Here is an 18,979-nt window from a genome sequence, read left to right on the forward strand (position 1 = left end):
GGTTAGGATGTGGACCTATATTTTGGGGGGCGTGGGGACACCATTCACCCCACTACTCTTGGCTAGTGTTGCAGACACAGGAGAGGATGTAACCAATTCCCACAGTCACATATCTATTAATTAATTCAACAAATATTTATGGAGCACAGGCTATCATACGAGGCCCCGTGCCTGGCAGTGCAGACGCCGAAGTGAAGATAACAGGCAAAGTATGACGACCTCATAGCCTTGTTAAGGAAACTGGATGAAAAGGACTCAGCTCTCCTGGGTGCACGCATGCTGTTCTCCTCTCTGTATGTTATTGAATCCTACCAATGCTGGAAGTGGCTGTGTTTCCATTTACGGTGGTGGAAACTGTGGCTCAGAGTAGTGAAGTGACTTGCACAGGGGGACAGTTGGCAGGTGGTAAGGCCTGGATTTACACCCAGGGCTGCCCAATTGCAGCACCCAGCTGTGCACTGCAACACCACCTCCACAATAACACCCACCAGACACCACACGGGCACGTATTCAGTGCTGACTTCTGCACCACGGAGTTCAAAACGGGTGTAAACGGATTTTCAAAATGGACCCCATTTCAATATACAGGGGAGAATATTCTTGGAACTTTCTGGTGCTTTTTGGAAAGCACTCATTTTATTTTATATTCTGCAAATCTAAACGTGCAGACTCAGGATGCTAAAAGTGTGGTGGTCCCAGAGACCTCATCCTGTTAAACAACATGAGAACGATGAAATGCATCTTTGCCTGCGCCTCGGCAGCCCAGGCCCTGGGTTTCCTAAGAGAGTGACACCCTCAAAAGGGGTTGCATCTGAAAAACCACCACAGCGATCCCTTAATTGATTGTAATTAGATGCAACACATAGAGTTGCCAACCAGCGCTCTGAAAAAAAGCACGCTATGTGCACAAACCCAGTAGTTAGAAATGTGGCTTTCACTTCCTTGTACTTACTACCTGGTAAGAGAGTGGGGATTCATTTTTCTTTTTTCTCTTCCTTTTCTGCTGTGGCTATGGAAGCACTAGTGTGGCAGACGGGAGACCTGGGGATCCTCTGGCAGTGACACCTCTGAGCTGAGTGATCCACGACATGTCGCTTCCAATCTCTGAGCCCCAGGTTCCTCAGCACCAAGCTGAAGGTTTGTTCTAGATAGGTGATCTTTGAGGTCCCTTCTGGCTCTGATGTTTTAACTGTGAGGCTAAATATTTGGTGCTAATTATTTTTGTGAGGACGTGTGTTTCGTATGGCTAGGCTTGGTTTACATTTTTTATGAGACAGATGAATGAGGTTAATAAGAATAGTTAATTAAAAAAACGATATTGAATTCCCAGAAGACATTTTACTATGACTTTAATTATGGAAAGTGCTAATTGCATCAATCCACAACTTGAAAGTTGTCCAATTGCTTGATGCACAAAGTAAGGGACAGTTTTTCCCAAGTTGACCTCAGCTCTGAACGAGTACCAGGATGTGGAACAGCTCACTTTCTAGATATAGAAAGAAGGAGGAGCAGCAGAGGCAGGCAGGGGCATATTCGGTTTCTTCCCTTGTCTTTGGCAGCTTAATGTCACTACAACAGATAAGAAAAGTACATTTTTTTAATGTAGCTCCACTATTATCCACCTGCTGTATGCTCTGACTGTAGGGCTGTCACTAGCCTATGTGGCATCTTCATTGCAAGTTAGCAAAAGACATCTCCTTTCAGAGAACATAGCTCCACAAACAAACAGCTTGGAGAGCAGTGGCTCTGCATCAGGGTTTGGTGTGGTGAGTGGAGCTTGAGATGAATTACGATCTCTACTCTACCCCTTGCCTGAGTGTTTGTGCAGTGCACACACTGCCCCACTGAACAAGGCAGTCCTTTCTGGCTCAATCACTTCAACTCTTTCTAGTCTTCCCAAGAAGTGGCCTGTCTTTATTTTGAAAAATGCCATGATCACTGCTTTGAAGACAGCTTCATTTGAGACTGCAGGCAGAGGATGTGGAACACTTGAAGGGTTTGGAACACTTGGGGTAGAAGAGAAAAATGACATTTTTAAGGAATGGAGAGAAAAACCATTGTGGCTGAAATTCTCAAACAAGCGAGATGAAGTTAGGAGACGAGCCTCTAGAGATGGATGGGGTAATTCTATAATCCCAAGGCCATTGGTGGGGGGCTTTTTCCTAAAAACAGTGGGACTCTATGACTGGTTTTAACCATTGAAGGGTTTAAACAGATCAACCTGGTTCCTCTGTAGAGGGTGAATGGTAGGAAGCCTTAACAAGAGGCAAGAGATGCTGGTGGTTTGGGCAAGGGCAATGTGGGAGGAAGGGGACAGGATTTTAGAGATATTTATAAAGTAAAATTATCCAGAAATGATGATGGATTAGATGGAGGAATGAGGAGTAATTTCAAAAGTAAGAATAATGGCTAAGATACCCTTCTATGTGCCAGGGACCATTCCAAGTGCCTTACAGATATTACAGTGTACAGATTAATATCTGTAACCAGTGTAGGACGGACTGTAGTTTTCCTCACTTTATAGAAGAGGAATTTGAGGCACAGAGAGGTTAAATAACTTGCCTCACATTGCACAGCAGAGTTGAAATTTGAACCCACAGAATCTGAGGTTTAAGTCCTTGCTCTAAACCAGCGGTCCTTGACAGGGGATGATTTTGCCCTAGGGGACATTTGGCAATATCTGGAGGCATTTTTGGTTGTTACAACTCAGGTGTGGGGGGTACTACTGTCATCTAAGGAGTAGATGTGAGGGATGCTGGTAAACTTCCTACAATCATAGGATAGCCCCCAAAGGATTATCTGGCCCCAAATGTCCCATAGTGCCGGGGCTGAGAAATCCTGCTCTAACCACTGTGTTGTGCTGCCTCTCAAGGTTAGTGCTTAGACTTCCATCTTAGACACCTGATTTGTCAGGACTAGGGGAAGACCAGTTTGAGGGAGACCATGAGTTGCTTTCTGGACACATCCGGTTGAAGCCCTTTTGGACCCCCAAGAGGAGACGGCAAGTGGAGAGCGGATGCTGGCTGGGCTGTGCGGCTCAGAGGAGAGGACGGCCCTGGTTAGAGTAGGTTGCTATTCACTGCGACTGAACGCACCCAAATACCTTATACATGTTATCGTGTCTTTGTTTGTTTATACCCATCCTCTTCCAGAAAGGATGTAAAGCCACTTATAAGGGTAAGGAATAAACAATAGGCCACATTAAAAGCAGGACAAAAGAAGATGTTAACACAAGGGTGGAGACACAGGATGGAGCCAAAAACAAGGCTAAAAAGGACCGTACCCGTATTCCTGGCTGCCGCGGGGCTGTTACTAGGATTTTACTGGACTCCTTCATCCTGGTCTCCGCTGACCTCCCCGCCCGAGTCTTTGTCCCTCTCCAGCAGACGCAGCCCGAGTCTCACCTCTTGGCCTCTGCAGCTGAGAAGACAACTGGATATGTTCGCAATGTTGAAGTTCCCGGTAGACGGTGGGACACAGCCGTGAGCAGGCACAACCCTCTCCTCACTCAGCTGCCTTCCTGGTGGGCGGTCAACCCAAAAGGCAGGCATTTGGTGCAGACATTCATGGTTTTGCTTTTTATCAGATAATTCACTAAAATACTTTCAATGTGTCGCTCATGCTCTAAAGAAACAGAAAGGAGTCCGGGAAGAATGAGGAGGAGAACTGGGTGAGATGGCGTGGTCGGGAGGCCCCTCTGCGGAGGTGATGGGAAAGCGGAGACCTCAAGGAGGAGGAGCCAGCGGTGTGGAGTGGGTGGGGCGTTCCGGGCGGGGGACCAGAATAGGCGGATATCCCTGTGGGGAAGGAGCCTAGGCCTTTGAGAGACCCAAAGGAGGCCAGCGGGCGGGCAGGATGGTGAGGGAGGTGAGACGGGGAGGAACGCGGGCCGGGCTGTGTAGGGCACAGTAAAGGGTATAGGTTTTACTGCAAGTGCAGGAAGAGCTCTGGAAGGATGGTGTGGGAGGGACCAACAGTTGATTCAAGCCTCCATCTCCCCCGTTTGTCGTTAATAAAACACACACCGCTGAGCCGAGCACATGGCTGCCTGGAGTAGGGGCTACTTCCCCAGCCTCCGATGTAGGTGTGGTGAGGTGACTCAGGCTCCAGTCACTAGGATGCAAGCGGAGGTGCTTTATGCAACTTCCGAGAAGTGTCCTCGAAAGCAGGGAGTGCCCGCACCCTTGCTGCTGTGTGGGATGTCGATTGCATGGCGGGAGCCCCAGAAGCATCTTGGACTTTGAAGTGACCTTGGAAATGGAGGCCAGGGATGGAGGCGCCGCAAGCTAGACGCGTGGAGCCTGGATTCCGACACCATTGCCCTGCCAGCCAGTCTTGGATGCCCAGCGCCAGATGCTTCTGTGAGAGAGGGAAAAGTCTGTCTGGTTTAAGACACCGTTAGAGGGGTTACTGTCACGGATGAACGTAATCCTAGCGGATGGAGGTTTTCAGGAGGGAGGGACCTGGTTCTGTTTGTCATATAAGCGGCTCCCTTGGCTGTTGTGTGGAGAATGGATTAAAAGGGAGCCAGTGTGGAAGCTGCTGCAGGGAGGGAGTAAATGAACGAATTGCCCAGGGCTCCCTGCTTTCTCACCTTCTCTGATGATCTGTCCATCTTTGCTGTTCTGCTCCATTAGTCTGTGAGCCTTCTTTACAGGCCGTGTAAGTCAGCTCGGCTGCTGTGACAGAATATCAGAGACGGGATGGCTTAAACGACAGACACTATTTCTCACGGTTCTGAGGGCTGGAGAGCCTGAGATCAAGGTGCAGCAGGTTCTGTCCCGGGGGGCCCTGTTTCTGGCTTGCAGATGGTCGCTCTCTCCCTGCACCCTCACATGGGGAGAGAGGAAGATCCGGTGTCCCTACTCTTCTTACAAGGGCACTAATCTCACCACGAGGGCCCCACCCTCATGACCTGTATAAACTAATTACCATCCCCCCCAAACACCCTCGCACTGGGGGTGAGGGCTCCAACACGACTTTGGGGGGACACAAACATTCAGTCCGTAACACAGGCTGATTGTGCTTCCCTCCTTTCTCCCCTTGCCATCCCCAAGTTCACCAGTGTGACCAGAAGGAGGAGACCAGGAATGTCGTGGCAAACCCCACACCCCACTCCTGCTTCGTGAATTTACCTCCCCTTCCACGCAAGGAAAAGTCTCACGCAAGGGAGGGGATGGGAAGAGGCACTTCTTCCAGCACTAACCCTGGAAGGGTGCTTCAGGATCTCCGAATCCCCACTGTACAGATGGGAAAACTGATGCCTAAGGAGGAGAAAGGACTTGCCCGTGGCCACACAGCGTGTGAGTGGGACAGAAGTCGTAAAATACAGAAGCTGGAAGAGCAAATAAAAACCCTGCCCCCTCATTTAGGGGAGAAACTGAGGCCCAGAGAGAGGGAGTTAGTGACAGCCAGGATAAGGACTCAGGACAGGGTCTCCATCCTGGGGAGCAACCAGTGCAGTCACACAGGACCTGCACTTAGGATTTAATGCTCTACTGTCATGTCTTGAAATTCTTAATGATTTTATCTTTAAGTATGTGTTTTGTAAATGAAGTCTGGTGGGACAACAGAGTAGGCGTGAGGGTAGGGAGCCCCAGTTCTCATGAAGTCTCTCCTCCCTCTGCCTCTCCAGGTGGATTCTTGGCCACCAGCTTCCCAACCCCCTGGTGTCCCAGGCCTGGCCCTGTCTGCCCCTCCCTGATCCCCCTGCCCCAGCTTCCTCTCTGCCACCATCAGGGACCTGGGCCCGGGAAGGGTTGGCACGCACACCCCACAGCGTCTCGGGGTTGGGCACAATTGCTGCCCTGCTGCCCTAGGTTGACGGCATGAGGGTGCGTTCAGAAGACAGCTTGGCAGGGGTGGGCCTGGCCCCTACCCCGATTCAGATCCCTAGTTTGTCGTGGTTTGGCGGTTGCAATATTTGGGGTTGCCTGTCCACCACGGTTGGGGGGAAGGGCCTTTGGGAAAGCGGAATGCCGGGCTCCACTTTCCTGCTCCCCCAGGCACCTGGCAGCTGATAGGCAATGCACACACATGCCATGTTGCAGGCCAGGATCCTGGGTGCCTGTAAGGTCTGTGCTCTCCCCACGCCTAAGGGACCATGGCATTAGATAGCGAACCCCACCGCGGCAGGTCGTCGAGAGAGACTGCAAAAGGAAGAAAGCTTTATACTGCAGGACCTTAACCAGCACCTTTTTCCTGCTGTTTGAACAAGGGGCCCTGCACTTTCGTTGTGCACTGGGCCCTCAGGTTAGGTAGCCAGTCCTGACTCGGGACTTCTGATTGCTCCTTCCATCAGCTTCCAGCTCTTCCTGAGCAGCACTGGCTTTTTGGTGGTCAGCCTGCTGTGTTCCAGGCCCCGGGCTCAGCCCTTTGCCTATATTATCTGTTTTGAAGCCATGCAGGAACCCAGTGAGGTGTGTACTATTATTAGACTCATTTTAAAGGCGAGGGAGGGAAGGCACAGATAGGCTGCATTAACTTGCCCAAATCCTACAGCTGGTCAGCGGGGAACCCGGCTTCCCACACAGGCAGCTGTCCACTTGTCCTAGCCGGGACTGTGGGTGGTTGGGGGTGGCAGAAGGAAGGCACTGCGTCTAGGGCCTGGCCACCCCTCTGCTCCCCTCCCCAGCAGGCTCACCCGGGGGCCTCCAGGGGAGGAGACCACGTGGCCCAGACCACCGTGTAACCAGGCAACTGTTCCAAGAAGCTGCCTTTCTTCCATGCGCCTCCTGCCTTATTCAATATCTGCCAGGCAGCACGCCTCCTGGGAGCATCCCAAAGTCTTCGTAAGAAATAAGGCCGGCTGGGCAGGCCTGCGGGGACATCTAATACTCACATCTCTGAACCCTGCCCCCCCGAAGTCCAGAACCCATCTGTTGGGGATTCCGAGATATTGGTGCGAATCCACATTCACAGGGGCTGGAGCCTGCCCTGCACTTGATGGAGAGGGTGTGGGGTGTGGGGAAGACAGGTCGGGCGAGGCTCTGTGCCATGTTACCCTCCGTTCTCAGCTGCTCCCCAGATGCCCCAGGTTCCCCCGGATGGAGGTTCAGAGACCCTGCACCCTCAGAAGCAGCGTGCAGCTTAGCCATCTCCCTTCTGCTCCCACGATTCCTGCCACCTGCAACCAGGTGCAAGCTGAAGGGGGTGACCAGGATTTACTCAGCTCCTATTATCCTCCCTGTGCCAGATGCTAGGGAGAGAAAAATTAGCAGATCAGACCCAATTCTGTTTTCACAAATGGGAAGACAAAGGCTCAGGCAGGAAGAGCCTGAATCTGGCTGAGGACAACTTCTGCCTTTCCCACCAGCCACGCTGCTTGTACAGGAACAAGGGAATTTAAGAGTCGCCTAAGCCAGCTCCCTCCTTTTACAGAGGGGAAGCTGAAGAACAGAAAGGGAAAGTGTCTCCTCCAGGGTCACACAGCTCACTTCGCTCCAAGGTCATCTTGGAATTACTGGAGCTCAGTTTTGACCTGTCCTTGGATTCAGAGACTGTTTAGAACTCCAAACCTTGTTCTGTTTTCTGAAGCCAACTGGATTATGCCTGTGTTGATGTCAACGTGCATACAGTACTGTGATTTAACTAGAGGGTCAGCATAATGTAGTTAAGACACATTCCTGCCTCTTAAGAGTGGTGGGATTTGGGACAATTATTTCATCCCTTTACGTCTCAGTTTCCTTCTCTGTAAAACGGAGATAATAGCAGTACTTTCCTCATAGGATTATTGTGAAGATTAAATGAGATCATTTATGTCATTAATCTTGAATATTATTTGTGTGAAACTTTTATCACAGTTTTTCAAAATCTTAACCAGATAAAGAACAGGGCTTACATCATAGTCTTTCTTTATTGGGATCCCAAAGGCCTAGGACTATGTCTGCAAAACAGTAGATATTCAATAAATGTTTCCTTAGTTAGTGAAATTTTGAAAAGTCTAGCATTGAAGTCAGGGTAGACTCTGTAAACCACACCAAAATGGTAGAAAAGGTGTCATCCTTTTTCAGCCAAGACTGGACTTGAGCACATTGGGCATCCAGCCTCCTCTTCCTTCCTTTGTCCTTCCCCAAACCTCCAGCCTCCTCTCAGGGCAACACTGGAGACCTGTCATTTCCTCTGTGACATGAACTTAAGCCCAAGGTGGTCCTCTCCTCAGGGCGGCTACATTCCCAGCCTTCTCTGCAACTGTGGAAACTCTGTCATCAGAGAGAGGTGCCAGGGTGGGGAGCTTATCACGGAGCTCAGGGAATGAGGCAGACTGGCTGGCTGTTGGCTAAGCTTGACAGTGAGGCTCTACTTCCCAGCTTCCCTTGCAGCTAAGAATGGCTAAGTGACTGAGTTCTGGGCAGTGAACATGGGTGCCAATGATGTGCACCACTTCCAGGCCTGGCATCAAACCTTCCATGCTCTGTCCCCTTCCCCAGTCATAACGGGAGGACCCCCATTCCTCTGCCCTATGCCCCCCTCAGGAGCACTGATTTTGCACTTCACTGGATTGATAAACGTTTATGATGTTAAGCCTTTGAGTTTGGGGAGGGAGGTGGTTATCTGTTACAGCCTCTAGTACTTCAATAACTCACCTAGTCATGAGGCAGGTGGCCACGAAAGGAAGTCGAGGCGCTGCTCCCTAAGGTTGGGTACAGAAGCAAGCAGGCTGTGCAGGCAGCGGGGCTGGGTTCAGGTCCTACCTGCCTCATTTCCTACTGCACTTTTCTTCCACAGGCTCTGGGCAAGCTGCCAAAACATCTTAAAAGTGGAGACACCAATTCTTGCTTGTTCATTCTCTTCTGAAGAGACTCAGGGAATCCGAGAGCTGGAAAGTAGGGCAAGGGTTCTTTGATTTCAGCTCAGTTTTTTCTTTTTGCCTTGGCTAGGGGTTTAGAGTTAAAAATTCCCTGAGGGCAGAGTGCTTCCCGCTCTGCCTTTGCTGCCTGTCCCTCCCTCTCTTTCCTTCCTTTCTCCTCTCTCCCCTCCTTCCTCCCTTCCAACCTCCCTCACGCCCTCTCTCTTTCTCTCCCTTCTTTTCTTCAGTCCTGTGTCCCGTCCACATCCTGTGATCAATGTGAATGCAGGCAGCCTGGATTCCCACCAGCTCTGCCACTTTTAGCTGTGTGACCTCAGCCAAGTCTGCCTACCTCTCCGGGTTTTCATTTCCACATCTGTAAATGGAAGATAATGCCACTTGCCTTGCCAGGTCGTCGTGTGAATTAGAGATGTAATGTTAAAAGACCAGCACAGGGTTACCCCTCAGGGGGAAAAAATGGCTCCTGCTTCTGTTGTTACTACTACGAAACTTTACACTCTCTAATTCTGTGTTTCTATTCAATCCTTCACTCAGTAACCACTTTTGAGTACCTACCATGGACATACCATGAGGGCAGTGATCAAGAAGACAAAGTCCCTGCCCTCACATGGCTGGCAGACAGGTGGATGTCATATAAGTGAACACACGCATAAAATCATTGCAAACTGTGATGAGTGCTATAAAGGAGAGAAACAGGTTGCTGAGGTAGAGAATAAGGGGTGAGGGGGAGGTGAGGCTAATGTGGAATGGGGCAGTCAGGGAGGGCCTCCCTGAGGTGACACTTCTATGAGCCCCCAGGACTGGGAGGCAACCAGACAAAGAGACAGCTAAAGGAGGAGCCATCTGGGCAGACAGCAGCTGGTGCAAAGGGCTCTAAGTCGACAAGAGGCAGACGAGAGGCAGTGTGGCTGGAGCAGAGGGAGTGAGGGCCATGAGAGAGGAGGGGCCACCTCCTGCCCAGCAGCCCAGGGTATAGAAGGCGAATTTTTAAAATATATGTTTAAGCGTAAGGAGAAGCCATTTAAATGGAGTTTTGTGGTGCAAGTTATGTTTTTACAACAGTGGTTCTCACAGTGTGGTCCCCAGACCAGCATCATCAGCATCACCGGGGAACTTGTGAGAAATGGAATTCTCAGGCCCCACCCCAGACCTACTGAATCAGAGACTCTGGGGGGCGGGGGGGCGGGGGGCAGCCTCTGTGTTCTGACAAGCCCTGCAGGTGATGCTGGTGCTGCTGGTCCCGACTGGAAGCTCAGTGGTTCTCACTCCCGGCTGCACAAAAGAATCCTCCAGAGCTTTGACGAGCCATGAGAGTTGAGAAACCCCCACCCCGGAGACTCTGATGTCATTAGTCTGGGGTTGACACCTGGGCATTTGTTAAATTTCCCCAGGGTGTTCCAGTGACTCCAGCAGCTAGGATCACGCTCTAGCTGCCGTGTGGAGACTGGACTGGAGGGAGAAGGGAGAAGACGCAAGCAGGGCAGTTAGGAGGCTGATGCGGTGGTCCAGGTGAGCAACAACGGCAGCTTAGACTGGAGTGGTGACAGGGAAGGTGGAGGGGTGTGAATAGATTTTAAATATATTTAGGAGGAAAAAAATCAACAGGACTTTTAGATGGATAGGAAATGGGGACGGGGTTGGGACTTACATTCAGCATCAGTTTGAAGGTAACATCAGCATGAGAGTTAAGACCCTGTGCTTGCAGGTGGCCTCAGCTAGAAGATCCTGGGAACACGGGCCGGACATTGCCATGGGGGACTGAAGAGGTGCCTCTTTCCTATCCGCCTGGCAGTTAAGGCAGCGACGAAGATCGCAGCAGGGCTGGCACGCTCTGATTTTCTCCTGAGCGCTAAGTGGAGCTGCAAGGTGACAGAACCTCCCCGCAGTGCTCGGGTGGGACGTTCCTGTTTTAGAGCCGAGTTGCCTGAGAACCCTCTGGGATTGGGCCCCGCCCTTCAGGGAAGAGCACCCGGCAGAGTGTTGTATCCAGGACTGACCAGCAGGGGGCGAGCCAGACTCGGAAATGACCATTGCTGAGACCTGGGTGAATCTTGCTGCTGTTTCCAACTCAAGAAGGTGATTCACTCCGGAAATAGTAATCATGTCTACATTTACTAAACAGCTAATGTGCCAGATCCTGTTCCAAGTGCTTTGCGTGTACCACTTCATTTATTCCTAATAGCTCTGCAAGGTGGACGTTGTGAGCATGCCCTCTTGACCTGTACTCAGGGAGGATAACTGACTTGGCCCATGTCTCTCAGCTAGTCAGTGGAGGAACTGGGCTTAGTCGCCTAGCCTGTCTGACCCCCTGGGCATGTGGCCTCTTCTCTGTCAGAAGGGCCAAGATCCCCAGCAGCTCTTTCTTGTCCCTGCTGGTGCTTTCATTCACACTTGGGGGAGATGCCTTGGAAGCTGGCCTCACCTGAATGAGCAAAACCTTTGAAGTCAAACTCCCATGGCTCTGCCATTCACTTGCTGTGTGATGGTGAAAAGATGACTTAACTTCTCTGTGCTCGAGTTTCTTCATCTATAAAAGGGGCTGAGATGTATGGTGTGATATGGTCTTATATCACTGACCTAGAATCCAGAGGAGGTGCTCAATTTATGGCAGCTTTTCTGCCTAGAATGATTTCACAGGAGGTAGAAAGAGCTCTGGAAGGTCCAGAACTGTGCTGTCTAACAGAGCTTTCTGCGGTGATGGGAAAGCTCTATATCTACACTGGGCAGTGTGGTAGTCTCCAGCCACATTTGGCTGTTGAGCACTTGATACATGGTAATTTAAAATTTAGGAACCGAATTTTAATTTTTATTTAATTATAATAAATTTAAATTTAAATAGCCACACGTGGCTGGTGGCTGCCATGTTGGACAGTGCATGTCTGAAACGTGTCTGAGCTCAAGGTCTGTGTAGCTTTGAAAACCCCTTGGGTATTAAATAAAACAAGCCATGTTCAACATTTAGAGCCTGGCGTATACCAGGTGCTCAGTGAACTTGAGTTTGTCACGAGGAAACATAAGAGGGAGGAAAATCAACAAGCAAAGCCACGTTCTGCACTTAACAAATTTTGCTAATTTGCAGGACCAGACTCTCAGACTTCCCCAAGGCAAATCTCCCAGTCAAGCCAGAATTTTAAAATATTTCTTCAACATGTATTTAGTGGGGAGAAAGGACAAACTTAAGTTCTTGTTAATACAGTGTATGTTCAAAACAAATTTCTTTCATCGTTCACTGACTAAAGAAATCCTGCTTCCTTTTCTATGCCCATCTCTTTCATTTTCTCTTGCAATTTTATAAACCAGATAACTTCTTAGAAAGTTTTTTAAAGACTTAAAAATGTAGATAATAAAATGACTGGTCTCCAGGAAACAACACAACCTCGTGCCTTTCTTGGTTCCAAAAGTTTATCTACTAAGCTTTGCCGTGAATCACTAGTCAGTTGGTAAATCTCGAAATTTGGTGGTTGAATCTTGCAGCCCATAGAGGGTGATGGCAACAGTTTCCTACAGATGGGTCTGCGTTGGTGGATGCTGTCATTTGTTTCCACCATAGGTTTACTCTGAGAGCATTAGGACCAATTTGCATCCAGCCAGCTGGGTAAGGAACCCTGAGTTCACGGGCACCTTGTTTCCGTATTGTTTCCGTGATGTTTAGTGTTCCCGTGCTCTGGGCTGCTGGCCCATCCCCTCCTCTGGCCCTGACCCACTGTGACATGAAACTTCTGTCACTCAGAGCACCATGTGTGCTCTCCAAGGGCTGCTTGGCTGTGTTCAGCTGCTCGCAGATCCTATGTTTCATTCCTCACCATCCTGAAGACTCGCGTTCTCTGGGCGCCCTAATTTGATACACGGCTCCTTGAACAAGACCTGTGGTTCTTGCAACAGATGGCCCAGTGTAAGGAGTTGCTTTTTGACTTCTAACCCTTCCTTCCACTCCACATCAAAGCCCTCTAGGAACATAGAGAATCCTCTGCCAGATTGACATATTCCTCCTTTTTTTTCTTAAGTCATTTTTTCTGAGCATGGTTCATTCCTAACTCTGTCACCAAGGTCCCAGGATCCCTTGGGAGCAGGTCCAGATATGAACAAAGAGGATCCCTCCTCGATTGTGCCTTTGAGGGAGGGGTGGACGGATCTCCGGGTCTGACTCCTTCTCCACCACTCTTCTCACCTCTGTGTGTTCTCCCAACTCCCATATGGTTGAGTATCCTTCTCCAGTAGCCATTTCCAGCATTCCAGACACCCAAGCAGCTGTTAATACACACCCCTAAGGCACCGTGCTACATGGTATCTATTAGGTGAACATCCTCAGAACTCAAAGAACCTGCCACAGCCAGGAAGCGCTTCACCCAGGTCTAAGGCAACCCACTGTGGAAACGGCAGGTCCCACCCCAGGGCTGAGCGTGGGTTTTCACCTTCAGTTATTACTCCTTTATATCAGAGCCAGTCTGCAACCTCAGCTCTTCCTACCCCTCGGTCAGCCCTTCTCTACTCGCTCCTCTGCACCTGTCTGTAGGTAACAGTGCTTCCCTCATCTTTTAGGCTGGGCATCTTGGGTTCCCCCTGGACTCCTCCTTTGCACCATGTGTCACAGGGTGCCCTCGCCCTTTGGCATTCCATTGGGTTCAGCCAATGCGGAGGCCCACAGGGGATTGGAGGGAGGGAGAAGAGAAGGAATGGTAGGGATTTCCTTTCACAGTCACCTCAGCCAGGCTATGTCCCTAGACTAAGGTCTCCACCCCTCTCAGGCTGCCTCCTCTATGCCTCTTTGTCAGGTTCTTGGAACAGCACCCTTCCACCCCTTGTCCCTTCAGATCTAGGGACATGACCCCTTTGCTGCTCCTGGCCCTGGGTTATGGCACCAGCCTTTATGTTCCTCTACACTGCATCTCTCTAAATAAACCTTCCTCCAATTGTCCTGGCTGGAGTGTGCCATCTGTTTCCATCAGGCCCCTGACAACATCCCTTCCTTTGGCGTATATACACATGCTGGTTTCGCTGTGTTTATATTCCCGATTTCTCTGTGAACCTCTCCACTGAGATTTACCTTTCCTTCCAAACACTGCTTGGGCACAAGATGTTTGCTGATGGTTCCAAAACTTGAATTTCTCCATTCTGGTCTCTTTCAATCCAACCATCCACATGTCCTCCTTACCCCCCCCCCCCACCCCCACCCTTCCCACCATCCAACCTTTCTACTGGTTCGTTAGGCATGGAAACACTAGAATGAGGCTGCCTTGGGTTACAATACCAGCTCCTCTACCGACTAATTATGTGACCTTACCTCCCCAACCTGCAGTTTTCTCCTCTGTAAAATGGGGATAATGATTGGGTTGTCAGGAGAATTAAACAAGATCTTAAGATGGTGTCTGCACAGTCTGAGGCTCCTCTGTAGCTGTTGACTGTGATGATTTCCAGGTAACCTCCAATTTCTTAACTTAGATCTCTCAGGTCTCTCTTTCTTGCCCTTCTAGCTGGTAGATGACTTCTACCCCCAGCACCATCCGTGATCCCGAGGTGACCTTTTGACTCCTGGGCTTTAAAGAAATCCTGAATTTCCATGAGCCGAGTATAGTCGGAGAACAAACTCTTGCCTAATTCCTGTAGTTTAGTTTTCTTATTCCCCACAGTTACTGGTAAAGAATAAGAAAAAGGAGCTTTCAATTGTATGATGTTTAGCATCTCCCGTGAAGTATGGGCTATTCAGAATTCCCTAGGGGAAAGCATACAGAGGCTGGGGGATCTTTTCCAACAGAGGAGATGGGCACAGCCGGCGGACGGATTTGATACCAGTCCTAGCAGGCTGGGGAAGAGAGAAGTACGAAGTGCTTTACGTGTGAAGACTATATAAGTATTTGTGGCTTTGCACTGGATTTGATGGAGATCGTAGAGGAAGCTGAGACCTACAGTTAGCGCGGAGATTTAGGAAGATTGCGGCTGTACATTCTCTGTTATATGTCTGATCCATTGACAACGTTTAAGTGTTGATTATATGATTTTTCACCTCTCAGCTCCTGAGGATTGTAGCAAAGGGATTAGGAAGGAGGTGTGTGTATGAAATTCACCAAGAAAGAGTTGAGGACGCAGTTACAACACATCCACAGCCGAACGAATTTTCTCAGTGCTCTGTTTATTTCATGTTTTTATTTTCTCAGGAGTCCCCCAAAATAGCCATTTATGCACATTTGTCTTCCCATCTAATTTTGCTTTAACAATAGTCTGGAAAACACAGCCAGATGCTTTCTTCAAAAAAAGAAATCTACATGCTGACATCAATGTCAAAATTAGCGCTCAGTCTCCAGAAAGTCAGTTTTTCAGTTCAGTTAATAATTAAGCTGGCAAACCCACCTCTTAAGTTCTGGGACCACAGGGGCTGAACCCTGACCCAGCCTCAGGGAAATCAGCCAGCTAAGCTGCTCTTTCTTGCAGTTCCCTGGAGAAGCATGTTCTAAGCCAGGTTTCCTATTTAAACAATTAAATTTTAATTACCCAAGTAAGACATGAATCAATTCTCCTTTTGAAAAATGTAATACTTCACAGATGAGGCTAAAGTTCCCTCGGACCAGCACTCCTAATCATGATCCTGACCTTCTTTACTGGAGGTTACAAGTTTGGGCTGTGTCATTCCAGAACTATTACTTTGCATTTTCCTTCATACATAAGTACACGCAGAAAATAAGTAGCATTGTTGTGCGCTTTTCTCACAGTCTGTTTTCTCCTTGATTCCTTACAGTCTGGTTTTTCCTGGACCCCTGCCCTTGAAGACAACCAGAGACCAGACTGAAAAACCCCATGGACCGTGGACGTGTTTCATCTCTCATTCCTCCCTGGGGAGTAGAGAATTGACTTATGCCCATTGTCCTTGTATGATAAATGATTGAAAATAACTTTTTAGTACGGTAGAGGCTAATTTCTTTACTTTGTATTCTATAATTTGTTGATTTTTAAGAGAAAAGGGAAAAAACTCCCTTTGGGATGCGACATTCACAGAATTTGTGCTAGAAAGGTCTTAGATTGTATCCATTTTACACGTTCAAGTTTAAGAGGAGAAACAAGGCAGTGGGAAGGCATCAGGAGGGGACCACTGTCTTCGGTGTTCTGGTCTCTGCGCTTCCCTCTACCCTACCCTTAGGTGGTCCTAGAACTTGGTTGGGGTGGCACCCCACAAATATTGAAGGAAAAAGCTGCCTGAAGGAGCAGAGCAGTAAATTAAATATCCAACGAGCACAAGACTCACATTTGTTTTTCTTTTAAAATAAGCAACAGCAGGTGGAGAATATCAGACTTAATCTATATTCGCCTTCAGATTATGATGAAAAGCTATTTTCCACTTGTGTCTCCTCTCTTTCTCCCGCCCCACCCCTCTGAGCTAGCCTTAGTTGCGTTCTCTTTTCTGAATCCATCGTGGTATTCGGTAACCGCTTTGAATTTCTCACTGGCAAAAGCTAATTGCTAATGTTGATTTTGCTTATTCTACACAGAATTGCATGGAGGGCTTTCTGTACATTTTCCACTTCATCCTCACAGAATATTATATGAGATTAGTACTGTTATTATCCCCATTTTACAGATGAGAAAACTGAGGCTCAGAAAGCATAGAGACCTAGCCACGGTCTCTCAGCAATAAGTGACGAAATGAGGGTCAAACTTTACTTCTTGACTCTGAAGCTCACACTCTTAACTCCACCCCATACTACCACATGTTTACTTGCCTTTTAAAACAAAAAAGAAGAAACATTTAGGGGAGAACAGATAGAAGACTCTTAATAGGTTCTAGCAAACTGCCCTATAAGCATAGGAGCTCAATGAATGTTTGAAGCCTAAAGGAAATGCTCTGAAGACTAAATGGCTTAATTTGTATAAAGACCCAGAAGGGCGTCTGGTACTTAGTGAGGTCTAGATGGGTATTAGGTGTTGTTATTAATTTGTGGAGCTAACCGTGTCAGATTTATGCTGCAGCTAATACCTCAAAAGGGAAGACACTTCTTGTCAGGGTCCAAGGTCACAGAGACCAACGATGCTATTGAGGCAGTTTAAAGAGACTTCCTTGAAATAGCACCTCCAAGTAGCTGGAGGGCTTGGGCTTGTTAACAAAACCATCTGGGACATTCTGGCTATGGGAACAATCAGCCAGGACTCATGGGAGGGAAGGAGTGGAACCCCTTATTATCACCGATGTTTGGAATTTGGGACCACCTTCTCCCCCTTGCATTTCCTTTTGCACAGACCAAATCTATAGTTACCGCTTTCTTCCTGGGACTCCTATGCTGTCTGCTGCTTGCTCCCTCTTCTGTTATCTTTTCGTGTAGGTGGATCCTTTTTGCCTATATTTGAAACGTCAATCTCTTTTGCCACCCATTCTGGGGGCAACCTGCACATGGCCTGGGTAAGTGGGCAGCAAATCGTGTGATCCCTACACTTTCCCCAGCCATGATGAATCAGGGTGACCATTTGACCCTCAAGGTCATAATGGAGCGTTGGAACTGGCCGCCATCTTGGGTCATGCAAGATAAGTAAACAAATAAAAAAGCCTAAGAGAGACAGTGAGGTCACCTCCATTCCTGGTTTTTCAATTCTAGGGCCCATGGCACCTGGCTGAACTCTGTTTCCTATTCTTGATTCTGCAACCTATTTTTCTTTCTTTTCTTTCTTTCTTTCTTTTTCCTTACATAAGTTAAACTGAGTGAAGCTTGTGTTACATGGACCTAGAAGAGCTTTTACTAGATACTTCCTAGCCAGGTAATTAAATTCTCTGAGGCCATAGTCCCTGTGTGCCTCTCAGAGTGTGAGATGCGGCCTGGTATGTTGTAACTATTCAATAAATAGTTGTTTCTGGATAATGGAGATTTTATGGAGTGAGAATTATCTTGATCTGTGGATTTGGATTAAACTTTGTTTTCTTGAGGGAGAGAGGCCATATGGCAATAATTGAAATCACTCATTTGTTTATCCAAAGACATTTATTCTAGATAACAGAAATTGAAAGGTAAAACAAGGCCCAGTTTCTGACTTTAGGAGGCCCCTTGTCTAGCAGGGGAGATAGTCATGGACAACAGAAAGATTATTAGTTTGATTGGTTAGTGTCACCCAAACACAATGTTCCCTCCCTACAGCTGCTATGATTGTTGCTCCTTCTTGCAAATTCCAATGTCTCTGGCAAACTCAGATGTAAACAGCAGCTCCCCTACCAGCCAAGACCTACCCAAGGATCTGCGATCAAGAGCGCAACCTCATGGTGATGGAGTAAGTGTCCCATCTAATTCTAATGTAGAATTCCTACCATTTGGCTTATCAAACAATTCTAATTATTATATTGTTCACTTCAAATAAATCACTGACGCGTCTTATTCATTCCAGGCTATTAGTCATGTCTGAAGTTCAAGATCGCTTCCCAATAGTCTCTGTTTGCACGTGGAGGATTTTTTACAAAATACTGGAATGTCTTTCAATCTCCTTTCCCAGATTTCACAACAAGTTGGAATATGCTCAAAGTCATGCTTTTTGTTCTCCCCTCAAATGGACCAGGTAGCATCCTTGCTGCCATCCCCGTCGGCACCCCAATTCAAAAACTCATCTTATTTCCCATGAGGAAGGGCCACGTCTCTGTCACTGATGAATGAATGTATTGAATTAATTATTAAAAGACGAACTCATAATTTAACACATATTTTTGAGTACCAACCATATGCCATCCCTCAGGCTAGGTCCTGGGGACCACGGAGAATCAAACAGTCCCAGTCAGTACCTGTCATCTGGAGCTTGGAGTCCAGTGGGAAGATGAGGTTCAACAGAGAATTACACAGATAATCGGTTGATTGACAGTGTCATATGTGGGATGAAGGAAAATTACCAAGTAACAGGAGGGCATAGAATAGGAGGGTCCATGGGTCTGGGGTGTCTGAAAAGGAATCACACATTAGCATTGAGGCTGAGGTCTCTGTAGCTGTGAACCAGGCGAAGAAGGAGGGGAGAGCATCTGGATTCAGGGAAGCAGGAGTCCAAAGGCCCCAACAGGGAGGAACAGCCTGAATGCCTTGGTGGCCACACCTGCAAGGCTTAGGAAATGAGAATAACTCCTCCTCAAATTGTCACCTTTCAGAAAACAAATGCTCTGTTTTAACCAAAATAACTGGCTGGTGAGTGAGAAGCCCACGATCAAAACAAATGCCTCAG

General features: G+C 48.2%; 2 long non-coding RNA genes across 4 annotated transcripts; one reads left to right on the forward strand and one right to left on the reverse strand.

The window, feature by feature from the left end:
• Window positions 1–1,332: 1,332 nt before the first annotated feature.
• LOC138918024 (uncharacterized) lies at window positions 1,333–10,573 on the reverse strand. Of its 3 annotated transcripts, none has more exons than XR_011426829.1 (5): window positions 10,458–10,573; window positions 8,586–8,818; window positions 4,595–4,676; window positions 3,284–4,359; window positions 1,333–1,569 (listed from the first exon to the last, which is right to left on the reverse strand). It is a non-coding gene; the product is annotated as an uncharacterized lncRNA (long non-coding RNA). The 3 variants fall into 3 exon arrangements; XR_011426828.1 differs by having other exon boundaries at window positions 4,595–4,823; XR_011426830.1 differs by lacking the exon at window positions 4,595–4,676.
• On the forward strand, window positions 10,201–18,154 carry LOC138918025 (uncharacterized). Its single transcript, XR_011426831.1, has 3 exons — window positions 10,201–10,318; window positions 10,515–10,885; window positions 15,540–18,154. It is a non-coding gene; the product is annotated as an uncharacterized lncRNA (long non-coding RNA).
• The last annotated feature ends 825 nt before the right edge of the window (window positions 18,155–18,979 follow it).

The sequence above is a fragment of the Equus caballus genome, chromosome 16 (assembly GCF_041296265.1).
Source record: "Equus caballus isolate H_3958 breed thoroughbred chromosome 16, TB-T2T, whole genome shotgun sequence".
Classification (NCBI taxonomy): Eukaryota; Metazoa; Chordata; class Mammalia; order Perissodactyla; family Equidae; genus Equus; species Equus caballus.